Source organism: Lycorma delicatula, chromosome 2, assembly GCF_047948215.1.
Source record: "Lycorma delicatula isolate Av1 chromosome 2, ASM4794821v1, whole genome shotgun sequence".
Taxonomy (NCBI): domain Eukaryota; kingdom Metazoa; phylum Arthropoda; class Insecta; order Hemiptera; family Fulgoridae; genus Lycorma; species Lycorma delicatula.
In genome coordinates this window covers 222,915,878-222,940,184 of record NC_134456.1, presented here as the reverse complement: position 1 = coordinate 222,940,184, position 24,307 = coordinate 222,915,878, and the positions used below count along the sequence as shown (strand labels likewise).

Sequence of the window (24,307 nt, the reverse complement as noted above, 5' to 3'; positions counted from 1 at the left end):
TCGGGAAATAAATAAAATTGGAATGTCTAGCGTTTGCAGATGAGCTTGTGTTGTCGACAGAGGAAACCAGAAAACAAATAGAAACCCTCGGATACATAGCAAAATAAGTCGGATTGCAAATGTCCCATTAAAAGACTGAAACAAGGCCCCTCACCAACGATAAATGAATCGCACACATCACCCTTAACGATCGACAAGTAACAAAAACCACAGACAATTACCTTGAAGAAATAATATCAAGAAACGTATATGAAAAACTAACAATCCAAAATCGAATCGACAAACTCATTGCGCAGAAACTAACCTAGCCCGTGCACAAAAAGGAGTCCTTCTCAATAAAGACGAATTAGACGCTACATCGCATGACCAAAAGTAACCTGTGCATGTGAAACGCTATGCCATCTTAGAAGCAAAAACAGACAGAAGAACTTCAGAAAGCGGACAGAAGAATTGTAAGAATAATTATTAACAAAAACATATAGTAGATGGAAAATATCGACTTCTCCCTAATGAAATTGTATATCAAGAGAATAAACCCTTACTGAACATCATGAGAAAAAGAAGAATAAATAGCCTTCTATAGTCATCTTTCTTCTGGGAGCTTTGCTCCCAGAAGAAAGGCTAACCGAGAAACTACTGACCTACCGACAAAAAAATAAATTTCAAAACATCTGGTTAAAAGAAATAGAATAAGACCTTAAAGAAGTTAAAATTACAAAAGAACAGATTTTGAACAGGGAAGAAAAAATTATCTTTAAAAACAAGAAAAAAGATTAAAAATCAGAACTCTGAAACAAGGAAATTACAATATCACAGACGAACAAAGATTCCAGATGTCTAAAAGAAGGGGTGTATTGAACAAAGAAGAAAAATTTTCGGTATAGTCTTCCCAACCTTGACTAGAATTGCCCCAATGAGGGCCTAAACCATATAAAAAAGCAGCTAATTAAAAAAAAAAAAAAAAATACGCAAAATTTCATCAATCGACAACGTCAGGAAGTATGTTACATTCAGAATGCAAAATTTGGGGTCAAACATGAAAAAAAAACATTCTGAGTTAAAGAAAAACAAGTAAAAATTAAAAATCAAAACTCCGAAACAAGTAAATTGCAATATCACAGACGAACAGAGATTCCAGAGGACTAAAAGAACGAGAGTATTGGGCAAAGAAGAAAAATTCTCAGAAATGATCTTCCCAATATTAACTAGAATTGTCCCAGTGAGGGCCTAAACCATATAAAAACGCAGCTAATTTAAAAAAAAATATTAGGAACCTATTTATATATTCCTATTTTTATATCTATTTAAAATCAAAATTTACGATAAGATTTTCATATCAGTTTTGTTTAAATCACATACGGTGGTTTAGACAAAACTGAGATGCTTCCTTTCGCAAATTATAACTTGTAAAAAATAAAATATTCAGGAAAGTACAAATTATCCTACTTTTTATTTTTTTCTCATAAATAGGATAGATGAACGAACTTAGGAGACTGCATTATTATTTTTAAAATAAAAGATATAATTGAAAGAAACCACGGTAACTATAAATAAATTTAATATTTAAAAAAATTAATTTATATCTAAATAACTAGCAAACAACTAGAAGTAAAAGCGAAACGTAATTCTTGAAAGATGTACTTCTTGATCAAAAAGGTAACCTTTAATAATCATCTGCATTGTTTAAAATGTTTAAAAATATAAGTTTTTCATTTTGGAATAATCCTTAAAAAAATCAATTAAAATTATTAGAACAGAAATTAATTACTAATTTTTGACTCCGACATTCGTACGTTTTAATTTTTACTATATCACGAAGCCCGGTTTTCTGATAGATCACAAGTTTGTCTACGCAAGATCGGAAAAGTTATCGCTACACGTAAACAGATTAGGAATGGGGAAGAGGTTAAAGAAAAGATCATTAATTAAAAAGTATAATTTACTACCTCTGGATGACGGTAGATCAACATTTTGACGTAAAAAGCATTTTTGATTTAAAACGATCGTGATTTTGAAATTTTATCCGGTGAAAAGAGAAAACAAAGTATTTAACTGTCCCTCTAAAAAGGATTATTAGATATCAAGATATAGACCGTAAAAGCACAATTTTTTTAACAATAATAATGCGGGAAGCCATGAGGTTTGGTAGTTATAGAAGAAATCTTAAAACGTAGTTAAAATTTACTCGGCAACCACGGTAATATTAGGAAAAATTAAAACAGTTTGATGAGAACGTGAAATTAAAAGAAATTTTTTAGCAAAGACAGTAACATTAAAAATTACCTTTGATGAATACTGATCATACAGACTTTGGGAACCGGTGATGACATTTTACACTCGACATTTTTTGTACATCTTTTTGCGATGTTTTTTCCAGTCGTTTTTTGATCCTGACAGGTAAAGTGAAGTTTTTGTTAATCTGATACGATATAGATTTTAGTGGTAAAAACACTTTCATACAAACTACACAATTATGATTCTTAGATGAACAAATGAAATCGTTATAATGAAAAATTAAGATATCGTTAAAATCTGAAACGGTTTAGAATTTTTTTCAAAATGAAAGAATTAATAAGGAAAGTTTAAGCTGAGAGAGAAATTGCATACGTCTTGAGGGATAAAACAATTTTCATTAAATGAACGTTAGAACCGCAAGTGAAAAAATGCAAGCAAAAAATACTTTTTGAAAGAATATAGGCTTCAAGGAAAACAGTATCGCTTTTAAACGGACAATGAGCGAGTGATATTTATTTGTAGGTTTAATAATGTGTGCGATTGAATATTATTTTTCTGTTTTCTTAAAACAGAAAATTAGTTATCAAAACATGGACTTTCATTAAGACAGACATTATTGATATAATTATTATATTATAGATAGTAATTATCGATATAATTGTTGTACTATAGATAGGAATTATCGATGTAATTGTTGTACAAATAAAAACAGTGCATTAGGCCTACAGAGGACAGCACTATAAAAAAAAAAACGCGCCACTTGCTGTACCTCAAGGGTGGTGTGAAAATTGTCAAACAAATTTTTCATTTAATTATTGAGCCGGAAAGTAAAGTTTAACCTTATATACATCATAAGTTAATGCTTACAAATGAAACAAAAATTCTTGAGTTTATCCTGGACTGTCATATTTAATTATTTATTTCCATCGTCTCTCATACTCGTTATTATGTTTCAAGGTTAAATTTGGATTAATTCAGAAATGTGTTTTTGTGAATTCTCTAAAGGATATTTAAAAAAAAACATTCGGCAAAATTTAAATAGTAAAACTTGGTTTAGCTTAAAGTCGTTTAAATGTACGTAAAATTATTATTCATTGTATTTATAAAACTAATATTTATTATAATTATCAGTCGTAAACAAAAGTAATATTTATTATTTAGTTATACTTGAACAAACATTATATTGTAAAAATAGGAGTAGGGCCATCTTAAAAAACATTAACACAATGAATATTTGTATTTATTCAACAATATATGTACTCGTATGTACTAATTTTACGTATATTATAAATCAAACATTTTACGTTCGTTTGAAATTAAAATATTGTCGTAAAATAGAACTTCTTAAAGGAAATATAATTTATTACACGAATATGGTAAATGATGTAAAAATTTGCGAACGCTGAACGTTGCAACTTTTGTTACGTATATAGGAACAAACAAATAAGGTTCAGTTTTTCAGAAATCTGTAAAATAAATTGAAAGAATAGAGCGGGTATGTTATGAACATTATACTGAAAATAAGGCGCTTGACATAAAAATGAAAATAGTTCTGAATGCTTTACACAAAAAATTACGATAAAGCTTCATCGAAGATAATTTCATTTATTGAAAACATCCAACATGTCAGATTTGTATCAGAATGGAATAAAAAAATACCCAGTTTTGAAATTTCTGATTTCCATGATGGAGTGGTAGCATCTTATCCTTTCATCTTGGATCCCTGAGTTTGAATTTTGGATAATGTTTGTGGTTATTTTTTTCCCGTTTTCATTTCTCTGTTAGGATAGGTCATGTATAGAACTGTAAATCTAGTTCGTTGACTTCGTCGCTTACCGACGAAGTTCTAACGAAATCCGTTATTTTATTTGCTTATAAATATATCTAAATTAAATTTTTTTTTTTTTTGCAATCTTTAATGAATTAATACTAATTACGTAATAATGGATTATAACCAATAAAATATGAAAACTATAATAAATGTGAATAAATAAAAGTATAACGATTATTATTGTTGTCTTATTAGATGGGTGTAGATGCTTTCAGGTCGGTTTTAATACAGTCTCGACCTTCTCCAACACAAAAATTTATTTTCATTGTATGCACTGTACAAATTTCTATAATGAATAATGCAAACGCAGTTCAGAAATAACCGTGTGGGCGGAATGTCCCTTTATGGAATGGAATGCAAAGTTGGCAGGAGTTTATTACTCCCTACTTTATCGCAGAACCTGGACAGAGTCCCTTGCTGCTGGATCATTCTAATCGGGCTTGGTTTTTAAAAGAATTATTTTAAATCTCGGTTCTAATTTTCTCAAGTTTTGTTTATTATTATTTAGTATTTTAAGGACGGATTTAATTGCATTCCAATCCGTTGCTAAACCAGCGTTATCGAACCCATTTTATGGGCCGACCGCGGAAGGCTAGGCTTATAAAGCCTGTCCTCCCGACGTAATTCCCCTTCAGACCGTCCACTGAAGTCCTTTCGGTGCTAACTCTTTAATAGGCTAGCAGGAATACGCCACAACGGGGCACTACCTGTAAGGAGGGAGCAATGCGTCCCCTTTTCCGGAGGAGTCGCAATTGCTGGGTTATTTTATCTTACTGTAAGTTTTGAAAAGGAGAGGTTGTGTAGAAGCTCTTCATCCGCTTCTGGTATGGCTGCCCTTCAGGACGCATCTCTGCTGGGCTCTGTTCCAGACTCCTGTCCGTGATGTTGAGGCGAGTGGTTGGTCTTCCTTCTTCTTCTCCCTCTTCTTCTTCCGAAGACCTCTTCGTTCTTCTTTGGCCTGCACTTTCCAAGAATTGGTAGTAACCGAAGTTACATACCATTAACCTTGGAATTCCCGAAGCCCCGAAGGGCTGAACGGGGGAAAGTGCAGGTTTCTTCGTTCTTCTGTGCTGTCAGTGGCTGCTGGGCTTGTGACTGCTGGGCTGATGGCTGCTGGGCTCGTTCCCTCTTTCTTCTTTCTTGAAAGGAAAGGAAGGTGATAGGGAATGTCCCTTTACATGTTAATAGTGTGGTACAGTTAGATATGTAGAGAAACATTATTATGAATACAAAAACCGGTGTATACTTTAACATTTATCTCTATTTAAGATTAACATGTATTGTGAATAACGTCGTTAAAAAAGTTCCAGGTTCATTTATCGGTTTGGAAACTGTTCATTTAACCGTGTGCGGACACTCGCAGCTCCAAATGTGGTGGAGCGCCGTCTTGTTGAACAGTAACGATGTCAGCTTTCCTCTTGCCATTAATTGTGGGAGAAACCACGTGTTGATGATGTGAAGATAGCTGTGCTGGTTCACCACACCGTCAAAAAAATACGGTCCAAGCAGATGGTCTGCCGTTATCCCTGCCCAAATCACAACATGCGTCGGATTCCACTCGATTTCCTCATAAAAGTGCGAATTGTTTTTTGCCCAAAAAAAGACGTTACGATTTTATTTTCTCTGACGCACACTCGTCTGAGAAAATAACGTTTTTTTTACCGTTTGTATACGCTGATAGGTAACTCGCTAGGAGCTTTTAGGAAACTTTTAGGAGTTCGCTCGCTAAACTGTTTTAGAGGCACAGTAGCCGTATTTTGGCACTGACATTTGGTCTATGCTCTAGGGCGACCGAATGTGGTGGTGGCGGGAGAAATGCCAGTTAACCGATTATCATTTGTACGCAGGAAGCGTGTGAGCAGCGTTTCACATGTACGCACACGTTGTTCCAAGTCACAATCGCTCAAGTTATTCTCTGAGGGTGACCGAAAAAATGAAACGTTCAAATCTTTCTGCATGCGGCCTCGCATAGTCGATCGCAAGATGCGTAATTTTGCAGACCGTTTACGGGTCGACTTCATCGACGATCGTTTAATTGATTCCGCCACAGCAACAAAAGTTTCGGTGCGAATCGCAGACCTTCCGCTACGCGGTACATCGAGAACACTTCCCGTCGGAAAGGTTTTCTTCTCTTACGAGAATAACCTTGGACGTGATGGCGGCGGTTTTCCAAACCGCACAGCGAAGTCCCTCAAAATGTCTGTCACTGTTTTCTTTGTGTTCTGACGTTCGTGAACCCGAACAGAAGCCACCAAACGCTCCTCAACAGTGAATGCGCTTGTATCTACCACGGTGAGACTGTCACGTCCGTCCCACAGTAACCGAAGTGACATGCGCAGGACTCAGCTTATGGCGGGAAATAAATAACGATAGTCAAACTGCTCAGCAATAGTAAAAAATATACCGTTTTTTGTATTGTTTTATATTCATAATAACGTTTATCCACATGTTACTGTAACATGCTATTAACATGTAACGGGACTTTCCGCCCCTTATGTGCATTAAAATACTGATCAACGTTATACCGTGTTCAGCGTAAGAGCTATCCTAGCTGTTTGTAGTAGTGGGATTTAACTGCAGCGTATGCGATCATGTTAGTGAGTAATGTAACGGGTGACTCGATTTGTTAGTCCTCACCAGTATTTATATAATAGTTTATCGTCTATCGTGTTTTTATCGACGGTTATGTAACTTTAAATATTGCTGCCGTTTAATTAATTCGTAAATAATTCGATTCAGTCGACGCCAAATGAAATCGTCAAACGTAAAGTATCAAAACGTTTTGTAATATAAAAATTATATATAATTATACCTAATTATAAATAAGTGAAATGTTTCAGATGGATCAAGCTACGATCACGTTAAACTGATTACTCGATTTCTAGCCAAGTTTTCTTATGTATTCTCGCTTCATTATCACGTGGTTCTCAATATAGAGATCGTAGTTTTTGCCGAATATACCGGCTGTACAAAAAAAAAAAAATATATCGGGGTTTTAATTTGTCGTAATATCTCTTGAGTAAGGAGTAAAATGTTCTTAAGGCTAGAATCAAAGAGCAAATGGACGTTTTATTTGCGCAAATGACCGTTAAATGATTATGCGTTGTTTTATGTCTTAATTTAAAATTACCTTAACATTCTTTATTTTAATATATCTATATACTATTTTGAATACTCTAAGTTGATCTTCTAATTTGTTTAAAGTAAATTTGTTTAAAGTAAAGTAAATTGTTGTAAAGTCATTAAGATATAAAAAATTAAAATTTTAAAAAGAATTCTTATTTATAAAAGCATAACAATAACGATCGAAACATTTTTCTAATTACAATATTATTTTAAAATGTGTTACGAGAAAAAAGGCCTTTTTACGATTTGTTAATATTATGATTTAAAATAAATAATTATATCGATATTAAATTTTTTTTGTTATAAAATTGAAGAAAATTAAATTGTATCTTAGGCAGCTAAATCTAAAATTTAAATTTAAGCTTATTTGGAATTCGTATCAATAATAATTAATCACGACCAAAACTAGGTTTTTCTAATAAGCTGACTACAAATTTTACAAAACTAACCACAATATGAACAGACTTAATAAATAACCTAATTATTCCGCTTAAAAGAAACAGTGTAGTAGTAGTTAAAATGATTTTTTCTTGAAATATTTTGAGATAACCTACGAAATGTTTGACTATTAAGTGAACGTATTATTTTTATTTAACCCAAAAAAATAAATTTGAATGTAGAATTCTATGTGGTTTCTCTTTATGAAAAACTCTCGCTTGTAATCTTGAGCTGCACTCCATATTATTATGGAAACAACAATAAGTACTTGAAATGTCGTACGTACGCTCTTGTTTCTATTGTCTGCTGCAAAGTTCTTATCCAGGAAGAAAAAAAAAACATAAAAAAATTAGATTTTATGCGCATACTGTGAGTCTATGATCGTAAACATTTCTTGTATATTGCGGCTGAAAAAGTACATTTATCAAAACCCTGAAATACACTGTTTACAGTGTACTGTCGGATATTTTCTTCATTCTTCGAAACGATAATGAAGGCTGTCTTTTATCGATTAAAGTAGAATAATTAATTTGAGATTAATTTTAGTCAAACAAAATCTGAACCGTGTAAATTGGAAACCAATACGTTTAAGCTAGAAAAATATTTTACATAAAATTTAAACTAGATGATCATTTCGATTCTTAAATGGTCATTTTCAGTAAATATTGCAGTATAGTTTTATATATAAGAAAATGGATAAATTAACTTGTATAAGTTAATTGGAAAAAAATATTAAACGCTTTCATTTATTTAAAGATTCTTAAGCTGTGACATTGATGTAAATTTCATTACATTATTTAAAAAAAAAAAATCCAAACTTAGAATTATATATTAAATAGGAAATGTCAGGAGTACTAAATATGCTATTATACAGATTAAAAAAAAACATTCCAGCATTTGCATGGAAAAATTTTTTTATTCTTTCTTTTGAAAGCTATGAAAAGGAACGTAGATCAGAGGAATGTTAGAAGGTGCAACATTATTCATAAATGAAAAGCGTATTAGGTTATATTCTAACATTAATACTAATAAATAATAATTATACAAAATAACTATGTGAATATAATAAATAAATAAAGTCCATACAAAATAAAATAATAATTTTGAAGGTGTTCGATTAAAAGTATTTCAAAAATATTGAAATACAAAAGTATTTATAAATACAAAAAAATAAAGTAATACAAAAATATTGTTTTAAAAATATCATTCACAGAATAATTTATTTTTGTAAGAGGAAATTTTTTAACCGAGTTTGAAATAAATTGGTCTTAGATCAATCGGTTTGGTACTTTGCTTGAAAATAGAAGTATAGAAGTTGTAAAATAGAAGCGCTGCGTAACAAGAAAGTTGTTTTTGTTTTGTTTTGTTTAAATGTAATGAGTTGTTTTTTCTTTTACGCATTCGAAAATTATTTTTGCAAATTACTTAAATTATTACGCATCCGATTATACTTTTCAATACCAAGATTATGAACATTATTTTAATAAACATAATTGCTGTTATTGTAATTTAATATAGTTTTCATCGAATAATTAACTCTTAGTATGTACGTAACAGTCGCTGTTATTTATTATAATCAGAGCGAAGTTGAATTATATAAAAACAACATATATTCAAAAAAATAATAAATATTAAGTTTTTACCGTTCGAAATTGTTTATTATGAATAGAATATAAGTTAATTTTATTATCGATCGTAATAAAAGAATATAACATATTATACTAGCGGTTACGTAGTTAGTCGTTTACTTATATTTATATATAAAAACTTTCAATTCGCTGTGCAAGAGCAGAGTGGCGCAGTGGAAGCGTGCTGGGCCCATAACCCAGAGGTCCGTGGATCGAAACCACGCTCTGCTAGTTTTTTTTTTCTGTAATAAATTAACAATTTATTTTTTACGAATAAATTATGATAAATGAAAAAGGGAAAATTAATTTGTTTTATTTATTTATTATTTTTTTTATTCATAGCTTAATGTTTTTAGTATTTAAAAATAACGTTCAGTTATCCTTTAGTTTTTTTTTGTACAAATCCAGCGACGTTTAATTTGTTTGACATAATTTCAGTTAATTAAAAAAAAAAAAAATTATTAACTTATTCTTTTTTCAATAGTACTTGTATTAGTAATTTATTTTATTTTCTTGAAAAAATAAATCATTACGGCTCAACCCTAAGTCGTCCCCGAAAGCAAAGGCGGACGGGTCTCATTTCCTGCTGCTGGTCCTACAGCCGCGGCCCCCAAGTGAACGCCCTCAAAATTTACATAAGGAACATTTAGCCTCGGTTTGACAGTCTTTCCGAAGATGCCCCTCGGCCCCACAATTAAAGCGATGTCCCCTTCTGTCGGGACCGCTGCAGGACCCGGCCGGGTGCCCTATCCTCAACACCGATAATATCGTTCTTCGGCGGACTTCTTCGACAATCGAAAGGATACCCGACTGATGTGAATTCTCCCAACCTTCAGCGACCGATCGGCCAGCAGAGGTGCAACCCCACCGTTACCACCTTCGTCTCTCCGTACGACGACCTCAGGGAGATGACGTCGATCGTCACAGAGTTCCCAGGGATCTTCCGCATAGGTATTTAGGAATGCTTATAACGGAACTTTGTTTTTTCTTTCCCCTTACTCCCTTGAGCCGGACATAGAATTAAGTAAAACGGAACTGTTTTCATATAACTGAACGCAATACTTGGCAAATCCTCAGCTTAGGAGTAAGGGGTTATTTATTTTGATGCTTCCGTTGCAAAAACTTTAAAAAATTTTCCATCGATTTATTTAAAATACAATTACAAAACATTGATTTTCGTTTAGGAAACGATATTATTCTTTAGATGAATTTTTAAATACTATTTAAAAAAAATGCTTTATCCCTTTCAACGTGAACAAAAATATTTTCTCAAAATAATATTAAGTAGAGGCTTCTGAATTGTAATTTATTTTTGTAGTTTTCTTAAAAATTTAACGTATTTACTTTAACATTATTTCATATGTTTGTATTTAAATAATTAATATGGACTTTAGATAAATATATTTGTTATTTTAATTATACGACTGCCCATAAAAGTAGTGTAATATATTTAGGGTGTATGTATGAGTGTTTGTTCTATAGTAACAACTTAACGACCGAACCGATTTAGATGGATGACACCGCGTTGGAATCCTTACGTTATAGGGTGTGTCATAGGATTATAAATATATATATTTTTTTGTCTTCAGTCATTTGACTGGTTTGATGCAGCTCTCCAAGATTCCCTATCTAGTGCTAGTCGTTTCATTTCAGTATACCCTCTACATCCTACATCCCTAACAATTTGTTTTACATATTCCAAACGTGGCCTGCCTACACAATTTATCCCTTCTACCTGTCCTTCCAATATTAAAGCGACTATTCCAGGATGCCTTAGTATGTGGCCTATAAGTCTGTCTCTTCTTTTAACTATATTTTTCCAAACGCTTCTTTCTTCATCTATTTGCCGCAATACCTCTTCATTTGTCACTTTATCCACCCGTCTGATTTTTAACAATCTCCTATAGCACCGCATTTCAAAAGCTTCTAATCTTTTCTTCTCAGATAATCCGATCGTCCAAGCTTCACTTCCATATAAAGCGACACTCCAAACATATACATTAAAAATCTTTTCCTGACATTTAAATTAATTTTTGATGTAAACAAATTATATTTCTTACTGAAGGCTCGTTTCGTCTGTGATATTCGGCATTTTATATCGCTCCTGCTTCGTCCATCTTTAGTAATTCTACTTCCCAAATAACAAAATTCTTCCACCTCCGTAATCTTTTATCCTCCTATTTTCACATTCAGCGGTCCATCTTTGTTATTTCTACTACATTTCATTACTTTTGTTTTGTTCTTGTTTATTTTCACGCGATAGTTCTTGCGTAGGACTTCATCTATGCCGTTCATTGTTTCTTCTAAATCCTTTTTACTCTCGGCTAGAATTACTATATCATCAGCAAATCGTAGCATCTTTATCTTTTCACCTTGTACTGTTACTCCGAATCTAAATTGTTCTTTAACATCATTAACCGCTAGTTCCATGTAAAGATTAAAAAGTAATGGAGATAGGGAACATCCTTGTCGGACTCCCTTTCTTATTACGGCTTCTTTCTTATGTTCTTCGATTATTACTGTTGCTGTTTGGTTCCTGTACATGTTAGGAATTGTTCTTCTATCTCTGTATTTCAACCCTAATTTTTTAAAAATGCTGAACATTTTATTCCAGTCTACGTTATCGAAAGCCTTTTCTAGGTCTATAAACGCCAAGTATGTCGGTTCGTTTTCTTTAATCTTCCTTCTACTATTAATCTGAGGCCTAAAATTGCTTCCCTTGTACCTATACTTTTCCTGAAACCAAATTGGTCTTCCCCTAACACTTCTTCCACTCTCCTCTCAATTCTTCTGTATAGAATTCTAGTTAAGATTTTTGATCCACGACTAGTTAAACTATAAAAAAACATAAAAATCGTTATTTTTAAAACTTTGATTGGCTCCTCCACCCACACTATTATCCCCAAAATATTTTTTTGGGTACTTGCTTACTACTTTACATAGGAATACATAAAAAAAAATCGGTTAAAAAATAAGCAATAAATAAAAAGATAGTTTTTATTTTTGGTAAAGTTTTTATTTTAAATGTTAAGGTAAGCATGCACGCATGTACTGAGCTACCTGCTATTAAATTTGCAAAATTTCACGAATATTGACCCCAAAAAACTATCTATCCCCTGGACAAATTGATCCCAAAATTTTACCAAAAATTTGCCTCGTATACGCTAAGCTCGGTACGAAATTTCATCCGGATCGATTTATTCATTAAAACGTTAATAACCTTCAAGCACGCCAACGCACATTTAAATACGTACGTACTTACGTAGGAACATTAACCCTCTTTATTTTGTTGTTTTTTGAGGTTCCTGGGTAACGAAACGTCAAGAAATGCAAAAAATGTCATACCTCATTTTTTGACAGATTATCTTACGTAAATTCTAGCATCACATTTCTAGAGAGTTATGATGCCAAGAAAGTAATGAAATTAGTCACTAAATAAAGTCATTCCTGATTTATAACACAGATAATAGGTTATGATATAATAAAAAATTTTATCTTACTCTCCGACAAACCTTTTTCTTATTACAAAAAAAAACCATTCTGTTCTCTCTTCCTTTGTTTTCTTGCAGCTATATTCTTCTCTAATTTTCTAGAAGAGGAAAGAATAATTTATCGTCTGTTAGATTATTATATCTCTTGTCATTTTCTGTTTCTCTTTGGCTATTTACGTATTATTATTCCCCCGGCTTGCATCCTTTGCATTCTTAATATCTACTTTACATATTCCAGTTCCATCAGCCATTAAGGTTGTACCCTTATATATTGACGTAAATGAAGATTATCGATTCGTTAGCTTACCCTTTAAGATTCATTTTTTACGATAACCAGTATTAATAATAAAAATCTCGTTGGTTTTTTAAATTTTATTAAATTTATTTTTATAAATAGAAGTTGATGTATAATTACCTTTCTATAAATGTATCCACGCTATATTCCTTTAATAAGTTAAAATGATAAAAACAATAAGTGATATACATATCGATTTAATCTATTTTAGAAATACGATGAAATAAATTCATGCGATTTAGTCGTGGTAATAAATTAACACATTTTTCGTATAAAACATGCACGTGGATTTAATTATTAATCTATTTTCTATTAATCGGTCGCCTAAGAAAACAATTTTTTTCAAATCTTCAGAGAATTCGGAAAATTTCTATGAAAACGATTGTGTTTGAGAGGTTTTTGATATTTAAGAATTAAGTCGGTTTGAAATTCAGTACAAAAGGTAAACCTCTTATAAAATATTTTTTATATAGTTATGATAATAAGGACATTTAGCGCGACAGAATTTGAATTATACTTTTGAAATTTGTTTGCGAGTATATCCTAGAGGAAGGAAAAACGGTAAGATCGTGGAAAAGGTGATTTTTAATGATATCATTGGGACAGCTGAAAAAAAGTACTGAGTTGTTATTGAGAATTGAATTGGCAGTTTTTATAATCTCAGTACTATATTTTACGGCTCAAGAGGAACAAGTTATTCATCTGACGGACATCCCTTTAAGTACTGTACTTTAAGTATCCATTAAAATGTACTTTAAATCGTTTAAGTGAAATTCTTTAAGTACTATCACTCTTAACGTACGTCATAATCGCATAGGAATACTTCTAACTAGTAGCATCCTGTACCCCGAAGAGGAAAACATCCGTCTTGTGACTTTCCTGGTCGCCGCACCACCTTCCATTCCTAGCTCTGATGAGCTTTACCGAAGGCCGTTTTTAAGATCCTCTAATCTCGATAATACCACACAATCATTACTTTGGCCTCTGTCAGGATGTCACCGATGCAAATATCTCGGCAATCATTTCCATCAGTTTATTTTCACTACCTACTATCGCCATCGTACGGCCTCTTCCAACAACGACCACCCTCAACATCAACTATAACCCTCAACTATCAAATTAATCGATTCGCGAAAGCGCGATCCGCTGCGCCTTCTTTTAAAATAGAAGTATCGTGTTGATATTCTGATGCGTTTTGCTGTGTTTTGTGTGGTGCGGGCGTGATGGTTGGACTTTGATGTTTTCTTGTGGTGACAGATTGTGTGTGTGGGCGTTTACCGTCCTCCTGAAGTAATGCTCTATTAGCGCTTTCCAGGAGGGGAGGGATGGAGGTTTAGTCGGTAGCGCTCAGGAACTTGCGGAACCTGTTAACGAGTCCGAAACTGTCTCGGCGCCCGCAAAATGGGGTTCCTCCACCTCTTAAAAAAAAAAGACTATGCACTCAGACCATTACTTGATTGACTCTATAGTTACCAAAAATACTATTTTCATACCGCAAAACAATTGTTGATCGCAACAACGACAATTGTGTCCGTGAAATATTATATATACGTTAAGAAGTATATCAAGTATACAAATTCTAACATTGTTAATTAGTTGTATCTGCATTATTTTTGGCGGCCATCTAGAAAGATGGTGGACAAGAAGCAGTTTCCTATAAAAACTCAGAATGAAAGATCTAAAAAGTTAATAATCCGAAATTTTAAGAAAATAAAACGAAAAACTTTTTTTATTACTAGTCTTTTTCTTTTTTTTTTATAAAATTAAAAATAGATTTACTCTTTTCAATAAGATCCTGATTTAACTTGGCTTTTTAGTCGATTTACATGTTACGACGAAACGAATGTTCTAATGTTTATGAAATTTTGCTGTAAGGTTTCCTGGTACGAGTCAGGCAATCGTTTATGTATAACGACTTTTTATAAATTTTCCGTTTCAAAACGACGACTGCTACTTTTATTTCAGAACATTTAGAGAGCTGTGGTGGAGGGAAAGTTTTCATAGTCATCACGTAGCGGTCCCCTCCACTCTTGAAGCAATTTAGTCCTGATGTTACATATAATCTTCAGTTTGCGTCTCAGCAGCTGAGTCTTTCATACTTAACTATTTATTTTTTACTTCGTCAATAAGTCAAACGTTTGACTCTGAGATTCTGTTACTGTTGTACTGTCTCATTTCATTCTCAGCAGGCTTTTAAATATTTAATCGCAATGTTTTTCGATAAATCAATTTTTTTTACTCTTGGACATCTTATATTTAAATGAATGTTAAAAATACAAAAATTATAAGGGATGTAATGGAAGTACCTCTTCAACAGTCATCGGTTACTAATGTCCGGGTTTTTGTAAACGGTGGTTATAGTATTGCTAAAATTATTTTTGGTACTGGCTAAACATTCCGTAACCGAGTACCGTAAAAAAATTAATTTTTTACTCTACTCTATTCAGTTACGTTTTAGAAATAAATTTTTTAAATTCAATATGAAATGCGCTAGGTATACCTACGTTCACAGAACTACGTATTATTTTAGCGCCCAGATTACAGTTTCTTCAAGTATTCCGAGAAAAGTGTTTTAAATACATATATAATCGTTCTAGCGTTTAGAAGTAAATCTAAAGGTTTCCTTTTATGAAACCGGAATGAGGTTACCTTCCCCTTGTTAGGTGACCTAATTTTTTCGACTTATTTGGGTGCGAGTCTGAATTTCTATGTTGCGTAAAACATAATTTTGATCGGTACGAGTGTAGCATTGATTTAACTTACAACTCGTTCGTTTTCTGAGGTATTCAATGTAACGATCGGTGTTGTCAAATTTAGACTAGGCGCGGGGTCCGCGCTTCCGCTGTCTCAGTTAGATAGTTTGAGGGAATCGTGTTAGGTTGAATGTGAAGATGTCCGTTTGAAACCTACGTGGAGGCAAAATTTGAGTTGTTTTTTACTGATGTAAATGACTGCCTCGGCAGTCATCGTTGACATCTCGACCGAGACCTGGCTGATGACTGAGATGTTAGAGGGTCTAAAGATGACTTCCTGTAAAGTCCCTTAGGGCTCGGAACGGAGAAGGTGGTATTGCAACCGGTAACGTCACAAGGTGGGTGGCTTCCACCTATGGGGTTGGGATGCTGAGACGCTACCTAATTAACCACGGTGGTTGGCGAAAATTATTATTTTATTTTTTAATGAATTTTATTTTTTTTATTATTCATATAAAATCGCATTTATTATTATTTATTAATGTGGACACCGTAACTAATTTGATTTTTAATCTCAGAGTTTTCTACCGTTTAGTGATGCTTTGATTAAGGGTTTCCCGTGGGTTTCTTTGAATTTTCTATTCAAACTCTACGACAGTTCTCTTTTGAAATTCTTGGAGTCCTTTTAATATCGCTCTTAAGCTAAAGTAATAAATATTTAATATCTTATTCGGATTTAGCCGAGTAAGCGATATATATTTGTTTATTTTTTTATTAACGCGCGAATGATTTTATTTTAAATATCTGATTAACATAAACCATTTTATTGTAAAACTACTACTGAAAATCAAAACATTCCTAACAGAGTAAGAAAAAACTGACTCGCTCAGTCAGTGAAAACACCTTTTGACGGACGAAGAGATTTGAATACTTCTTAATTAAAAAAGTTAATTCAATCGTTTCACGACAGGTATATAGGATTTAATTTTAAAAAAACGTAGACATTACTTACAGTTGAAAAGTTTCTCGCAATACAACAGTTCGATGTCAAGTTGAATATTAATCGGATGTTAAGAAATAAAAATCTTTGTTATTTCAAACGCATTACGGAGAATTTATTTATTAAATATAAGATCCTTATTTATTTAGTTTGAATTTAAATAAGAAACACCGTTGTGAAATGATTTTATTAATACAATGATGACAGATGAAAATAGACATTTGATGGTTTATAAAAATTAACTTTTCTATGTAAATACAATAATTAATATGATTTTACGGTGAATATTTTTAAGTCCATACAACTGCTCTTTTTGATTTTTATATTGATTATTGTGTTGCATAACCGGTCTCTTAATACGACCGCTCTTCCTGTGGTAAAAGCTTTTTTTTGCTCGAATTAGACAAAACAAACTCCATTAATATCGCTAAGTACGTTTTGGAAACAAACTACGGTTAACGACCACCAACAAGTCAATCCATCTACGAAGGAAAAAGCAATTAGAAAACACAGGGAGTCTGTGCAAGTAAAAACTTTTGGAAGACCTCCCGTGTCAAAAGAATAAATTGATTGTTACGCTGTGTACAATGTAGTCCATTAGGTCAGTATGTTTAGAATTACAAATTCTACAACCGACTGTGTGGAAAATTTTTTTTCAGAAATGGTGATAGAGACGCCTTATAAATTACAAGTTAACCTAAAATAAAGTTGTATTTTTAAAGTAAAAGTTGTACTAACCCAAGTAAAATAGTTGTACCTAAGCAGAAAGTTCAGGTGACGAGAATGTCTTAAATAAAAATTCTGAGTGGATATAAAAGACCGTGTTGATAAAGAAGATCATTTATTTTGTCGTCTAATTTATGATGACGATTTTACGTTTTATTAGGAACAAATGAAGGAAACCGAAAAATTTAGAAAAACTGCCCACATATACTTAATTCACTTGATCGTGAACGTGTTTTGTTGTAATTCTCGTGAAAGGTGTACCGACCCTTTTCTTTTCACCCATAGAGTAACTGGAAGAATTTATTTTGATATATCAAGTCAGAATTAATACCTTAATTCCAGGCTGATACTAAGAATTCTATTTTTGTAAAATATAGAACTCCATCTTGCTGGTACATTTAAGTTGGAGACAGTTTCCAAACGGTTGGATTGGCCATGCAACTGATGAAAACACTAAATTGATATGTTGTCCACCATGAAGGACACTTAGTGACTACTTTTAATGGAGTTTTATAAAAAGTCTGTCCTTCCCTTTCCTGATAATATAAATAAAAATCTTATCACTAATATTAATCGGGATAAGCTTTCACGTCTTTGGGATGAATTAAACAGGATGAGCAACATAAAACCGAACCCATAAGGTAACCGCTGCAGAATCGGTAGGTTATGTTGGAATGAAATTTTATAAACGATACGGATAAATAAAATAAGAAAAACATAAAACATAATTTAAATGTGGCATTTATTTACTTTATTCTTACAAAAGATGTTAAAAATGATCACCCTGGGCATCAATGCACTTTTTTGCTCGACCGATCATATTGAAAGTCGTCTGACGCAATACGTTGTTGTCAGTTGCGTTGATTTCTTGCTGAGTGTTCACCTTCAGTTCATCAGTATTGTGAGGATTAGATGCATAAACTCTCTCCTTTAAGTAGCCCCAAAGGAAAAATCGCAAGCAGACAACTCTATCTGTCCACCAACAATGTTTTCGAGAAGCCAGTTGCAATAATCAAGACTTTGTCTGTCTCAGTCAAGGTTTGTCTGTCTCCTTCAGTTGCACAGTTGTAACGCGCTACGGTTTCAATTTTAATTCATGAAGGATTTTACGAAAGATGTGTATTTAACCTTAGATTGTTAGGATAACTAGCGAAATGATTTTTTTTGGACCGGCAATAAGTCTCTTTTATATCGGCAATGGCCTGTGGAGTCCTAACGGAAGGTGGTCTACTTCGTTTTGCATTTGAAACCGAACCTGTTGAACGCCATTTTTAACTAAATCGTGTATGTTACCCTTCGCTGGGATATAGGCATTTGGAAATTTTTCTACGAGTACTTGACATGATTCTTCAAACGATCCAAAACGAATATACGCCTGAACTATAGTTATCCTCTCCTGGATTGAACAATGTATTTTACACTAACACAACTCAACTTACAATACTGCGCCGCAACAAAACGTAAACTGCACTAACACGTAACCGCCTGACAATCAGTAGTAAGATGCATATCTACCGGTCGCGCTAGTGTAGAATTAAATTATTATCCTGCTTCCAGCTAGTTGTTGTATTTGATTCACATCTCTTTCAGAAGAAGGAGTAAGGATTTCATTTTTAAAGGAATAGATCAAACTTAATTGTAAAAATTTAGGTTAAAGTAAGTAAAAAAATATTTGATTTTGTTCTTTTAGAATTTTATCAAGTTTCTGAATAAATTTTTTTTTTACACAATTTTAAAACAAAGGCTAAAACTTTTTTGGAGCAGCACCCTCACTAATTTTAGCTACGAGCCGCCAGTGACTGTAAATCAAAATTAAGAGATATTAAACAGCTTTAAAACCCCTATATATATATATATTTTTTTTTTTGTATTTTTTATAGTTCAATTAGTCAAAACAGATACTAACGACTGGTATCTACAGCTTCAGTCAACCATTTTATGATAGGCTTAAGCCTTAAAACATTGAAAAATAGTTCTAACGTCATATAAGTTAGAGAATGAATCGAGTACAAATATTGTCTGGGTTTATTTTTTTGAATTATTTAAAAAAATTACAGCATTTTGGAAATTTGTTACGGGTAGGATAAATTTGGTATGTAGAACCAGAATTGATAATTCTCTTTTTGATTAATCATCGGATCAGAACCAAACTATGTTTAATAATTTTATGCAAAAAAATGTTACGTTGTAATAAGATTACATAAGCAATAGACTTAAGCTTCTTGGTGAGGTAGGGAGGGTATTTTGTTCTCTTTATATAGTGATCTATGATGTTACACAAGTATTTTCAATCGATCATTTTATTGAGGACGCTTAAACTATTCTTGGTACAATATAAATATTATAACACCGGGATTAAAAAAATATATTTTTGTATCAATAGGCGATGAATTTTTCTGTCAAAATGAAAATTATAAAGGAATTTTTATTAATATTAATTTTAAGGGTTAAATTTTTTTGTCTGTTTTTTTACTTGACCTTTTTCAACAATTTCAAATCAATTATAAAACTTTGAGAAACAAAATAGTACTATCTACAAAACGTTACCGGTCACCGGAGCTTGATAGTAATGATAATTATTCGATGAAGAGGGCATTCCAATTGAACCTATTTCTTTAATCTCTATTAATAATGATTTCATCGAGATAATTATTTACTGCGGCACCGTAGTACTACAGTATATTATAATCCAAAAAGTAAACGTAAAAAATAAACGAAAATAATTATTAAAAAATAAAAAACCGACAACTCCGGGGGGTGCCATTGCCTCAAACTACCTCGGCGGTTACTCTGGGTCCGACTAACGCCGTTCTCAAGGCACCACCCAGGCAGCCGGGACTTGGTCTTAGAATGCCATGTTTCCAGCGAGAGGACCCCCAAGGATGTTCCCTCTCCTGGACTCCGGTCTTAATGGCGATCTCTAACGAGGAACCCAAAAAGGGATCCCCCACCAGGACTTTTTCTTTCTTTTCCTGTTTAGCCTCCGGTAACTACCGTTTAGATAATACTTCAGAGGATGATATGTATGAGTGTAAATGACGTGTAGTCTTGTACATTCTCAGTTCGACCATTCCTGAGATGTGTGGTTAATTGAAACCCAACCACCAAATAACACCGGTATCCACGATCTAGTATTCAAATCCGTGTAAAAATAACTGGCTTTACTAGGACTTGAACGCTGGAACTCTCGGCTTCCAAATCAGCTGATTTGGGAAGACGCGTTCACCACTAGACCAACCCGGTGGGTTCCCCCACCTGGACTACGCTCTTTCATTCCCCCCAGTGCCGATGCAATGGAGTCCTCGCCCGTTCATCGTTGGTGGGACGCCGGAGCCCGCAGTCTTCCACCCCTCCCGGACGGGGCTGTCCTTCGCAGGCACCACGTCTTCACTGTGATGGAGAAGCTTTGTAGCCCCTCCCACCGGTACGTATCCAAGCACGTTGCTTCAAGGACATCGATCCTCCCGCCGACAGTCCTTCCGCAGAGAAGGACTGTTTTAGGTATAAATCTATCTAAAATAATTATGAAAAGCCAATAAAAAATAGTTAAACATGTTTTTCTTTCTTTTCTTACAGGGATTTTTTCAGGATACAGTAAGTTAGTCAGCGATGTGAAATTTAATATTATTTCTAAATTTTATGTTACATTCGGGTGCCTATTAGTCTTACCAAAGTGGAGGCTATTAAAGTCAGCATCACATATAGCCTGCACAGGCACCCGACTACAACATAAAATTACATCGCTGACTAAATTTTTGTAACTGAAAAAATTCCTGTAAGAAAAGAAAGAAAATTTTGTTCATCTATTTGTTGTTTTTTTCGTAATTTTTCTAGTCGGATAGATATCTACAATTAGTACTCTGTTTTTTTTAATTATATTTAGCGGTTCTTTGTATCCACAACTTTACCGTACAATATACTAATCATAACAGGATACATTTATAAGTATTTTTGTTTTTTAGAAACGTTGTGCTACTTAAGTAGAAATTTAAAGAAAAAAAGTTATCGCGCACACGTCTTCATACTCCATCATTAACAGCGATGCAATGCAAAGCACATCGGCAATATATTGCGCGCAGACGGGTGCTAGCCGCGATATATTCCCGCTTTCTTTTGCCGAGTAGACTTTTTGCTTATATATAGAAAACAATGGATTTTTTGAAAACTCATGAGACAAAATATGTTTCTTTCTTATGGAATAACATCATTAAAATATGTAATAACGCTTGTATGTATTAGCTACGATGCATTCCTGCTTCCTTTAGCCGAGCACATTCTGCTTTTATCTCGAGAACGTTGAATTTTTTCAACAAATTACAAGAAGCAAAGGTGTTTCTTTTTTATCCTTTTTTTTAATGAAATCATTAAAATGTGAAAATAGCGTAATTTTTAAATCTTGATCCTCCAGTGTAGTTCCACCCATTTTTTATGACATTTAAGACAGAAAAATAAAGATCAAACCTTTTTAAAAAACTAAAATCAAACGACAAAAAAATTAAAATATAATAACGATAATATTAATTAATGCGATTAAATTTAGTGTTTGTAATAACACTAACTAATTTATATTAATAAGTGTTATTATTTCCCGACTAAAGACCTATTACTACCCAAACGTTGATCGTAATTGCTTGGATCTGGGAACTTCTGTAGAAGGGAAGCTACAGAAGAGTTTGAAACGAATGGATTTCGAACTCTTATCGAAAACTTTCTGGCAACAAGCTCTGTTGAAGACGCTGATCGAAAAGGAAGACCACTTAATCTAAATTAACAGAATCCGCTTAATAAAATAACGAAATAAAAATTCAAAGCAATAATTAAGAAAGTTTTGTCATTATACTTCCATAATTCCAGCAACTTTTAGAACGGTCTGAATTTGAACTAGATTATCGTCTTAAAACATTACTTTGAAAATATCAAACTTTAAAATAACATTCGCTCTCTGTTTTGTTTTTTTCTAGCGTATCCTAATTAGTGTAGAAGTCTTAATGATTTAACGGCCAAATGCATCAGAAAACCTTTTTTTTCTGTAAAAGGATTGGTTAGATCGATTGCCGTTGTGCTTTAAGTAAACATTTTTATATTATTACCCTTAAAACAAATGTACCCACGTACATTCAGATTTGATATATTTATATTTATATTAATCTTAATATATTCTGTATATATTTATAAAGATTAATATTATCTTTTATTAATCTTTATATTAATAAGGTTGAATATATTAGGGTTATGTATATATTAATACAGGCGAATATTCTTGTACAAATCCTGTATATATATATATATGACTGCGCCAGTATAACGTGATCAGTACACCGATTGTTTTATTTAAAATATTACATTTTGAATACGAGCTAAAAAACAACTAATATTCATTTACTTACTAATTGGTAGCTGTCATTCTCTTCTTAGGCACATTTACTCCTTTCTGTTTTTGAATCCTTTTTCCCCTTAATCTCTGATTAAAAAAAAAAGAAACAAATAATAATAAAAGTGAATTAAAATTCTATTTATATTAAAAAGAAAATTAATACAAAAATTAAAATAGAAAAATCAGTCAGGTGCAATTAAAAAAAAAAAAAAAAAATAAAAAAAAACCCCTTGGAAATTGAATAAAAAAATAATGAAGCTTTTAAAGTACATAATATATTATTTTTGACGTAAAGACTAATTAAAACAAACCGGTATTAAAAATAAACAAACGAAATTACTTGTAATCGATTTCAATGGAATCCAAATTCATAATACTTTCGCTAGCCACATTTGTATTAATCTTAATACGGATCAAGTATTAAACTTCAAAAAACAACTGTAACGTTTAAATAAACTCTTCTCTTTAGATTTTGTGGTAGGTAACGTGGAAAAGTTTAGATTAAACCGTACCGTATTGTTTATCTCATAAGGCTGTATTTTCATATTAAGGAAAGAAGATTTAATTGGAAATAAGGATAAAAAAAATAGTTGAAAATGGAAAAACATTGTAAAAGTTTTAGCGAGATAATTTTTAGGTCTTAATCGGATTTCCCTTTTTGCTGAGGTAAAAATATTATTTTAGCTTTTTAAAATATTTTTTCATTTATTTTATTTTGAAAATTATGTTTTTAATTAACTCTCTGAATTATATAATATTAATAAGTGTACAGATAATATTTTGTCAACTTCTATGAATTAATTTTTTTTTTAGTTAATAATCGGCCGACTGATTTGATGTAATTATGTTGTTCCTTTGCTTTCTGTGTTAAGTTTTTTGTTACCCTAGTCATAATTGTTACATCTAGATCTTAAATTATCTGTTTTATAAACTCTACTCTTTGTAGATTTTATATTTTTAACGTTCCTTTATTACCAAATTAATTAAACCTGGATAGTTTTTAATATACATAACCAAACTATCTGGATCGTCTCTTTAAAAAATTCTTCCACAAATTTCTCTTTTCTTACATTCGTCTTAAGCATATTCATTTCAAATTTGATCGATCCATATAATTTTTAATATCTTATCTTTCTAATATTTCTATTTTTCTTATTATCCGTAACACGAATTAATTGTTTTTGTATAATAATAATAGTATAAAGAATAAAAACTTTTGAAGACATAATATGCCGCAATCACTTATTTTCTTCTAGAATAACGATATTCAAGTTCTTATCATTAAGATTTAAATAAAACAATTTAATCAAGTAAGGTATTTAAAAATATACTACAATTTATTAAAAATGAAGGGACAGTAACAACAGGCTTTGCCTCTCTGCTGTATGTAATTTTAATAGTAAATATTTCATAAAAGTAACTCTGTAGTAGAATTGCTATTTAAAATATATTTTTGTTACATTCACATAA

The 24,307-nt window shown here is 32.3% G+C and overlaps 1 protein-coding gene and 1 non-coding gene across 3 annotated transcripts in view; one reads left to right on the top strand and one right to left on the bottom strand.

Annotated features, from left to right (window-relative positions):
• Sytalpha (Synaptotagmin alpha) overlaps positions 1 to 24,307 on the bottom strand; it is a 760,002-nt gene that overhangs the window by 286,592 nt on the left and 449,103 nt on the right. Inside the window, exon 5 of one of the 2 annotated variants that reach the window (XM_075358086.1) lies at positions 22,851 to 22,924. The exons of the other annotated variant lie outside the window; for it this stretch is intronic. The gene's annotated coding sequence lies outside the window, so the exon portion shown is untranslated. The remainder of the gene's footprint in view (positions 1 to 22,850; positions 22,925 to 24,307) is intronic. 2 annotated transcript variants of the gene reach the window in all.
• On the top strand, positions 9,418 to 9,489 carry TRNAM-CAU (transfer RNA methionine (anticodon CAU)). Its single transcript has one exon. It is a non-coding gene; the product is annotated as a tRNA-Met (tRNA).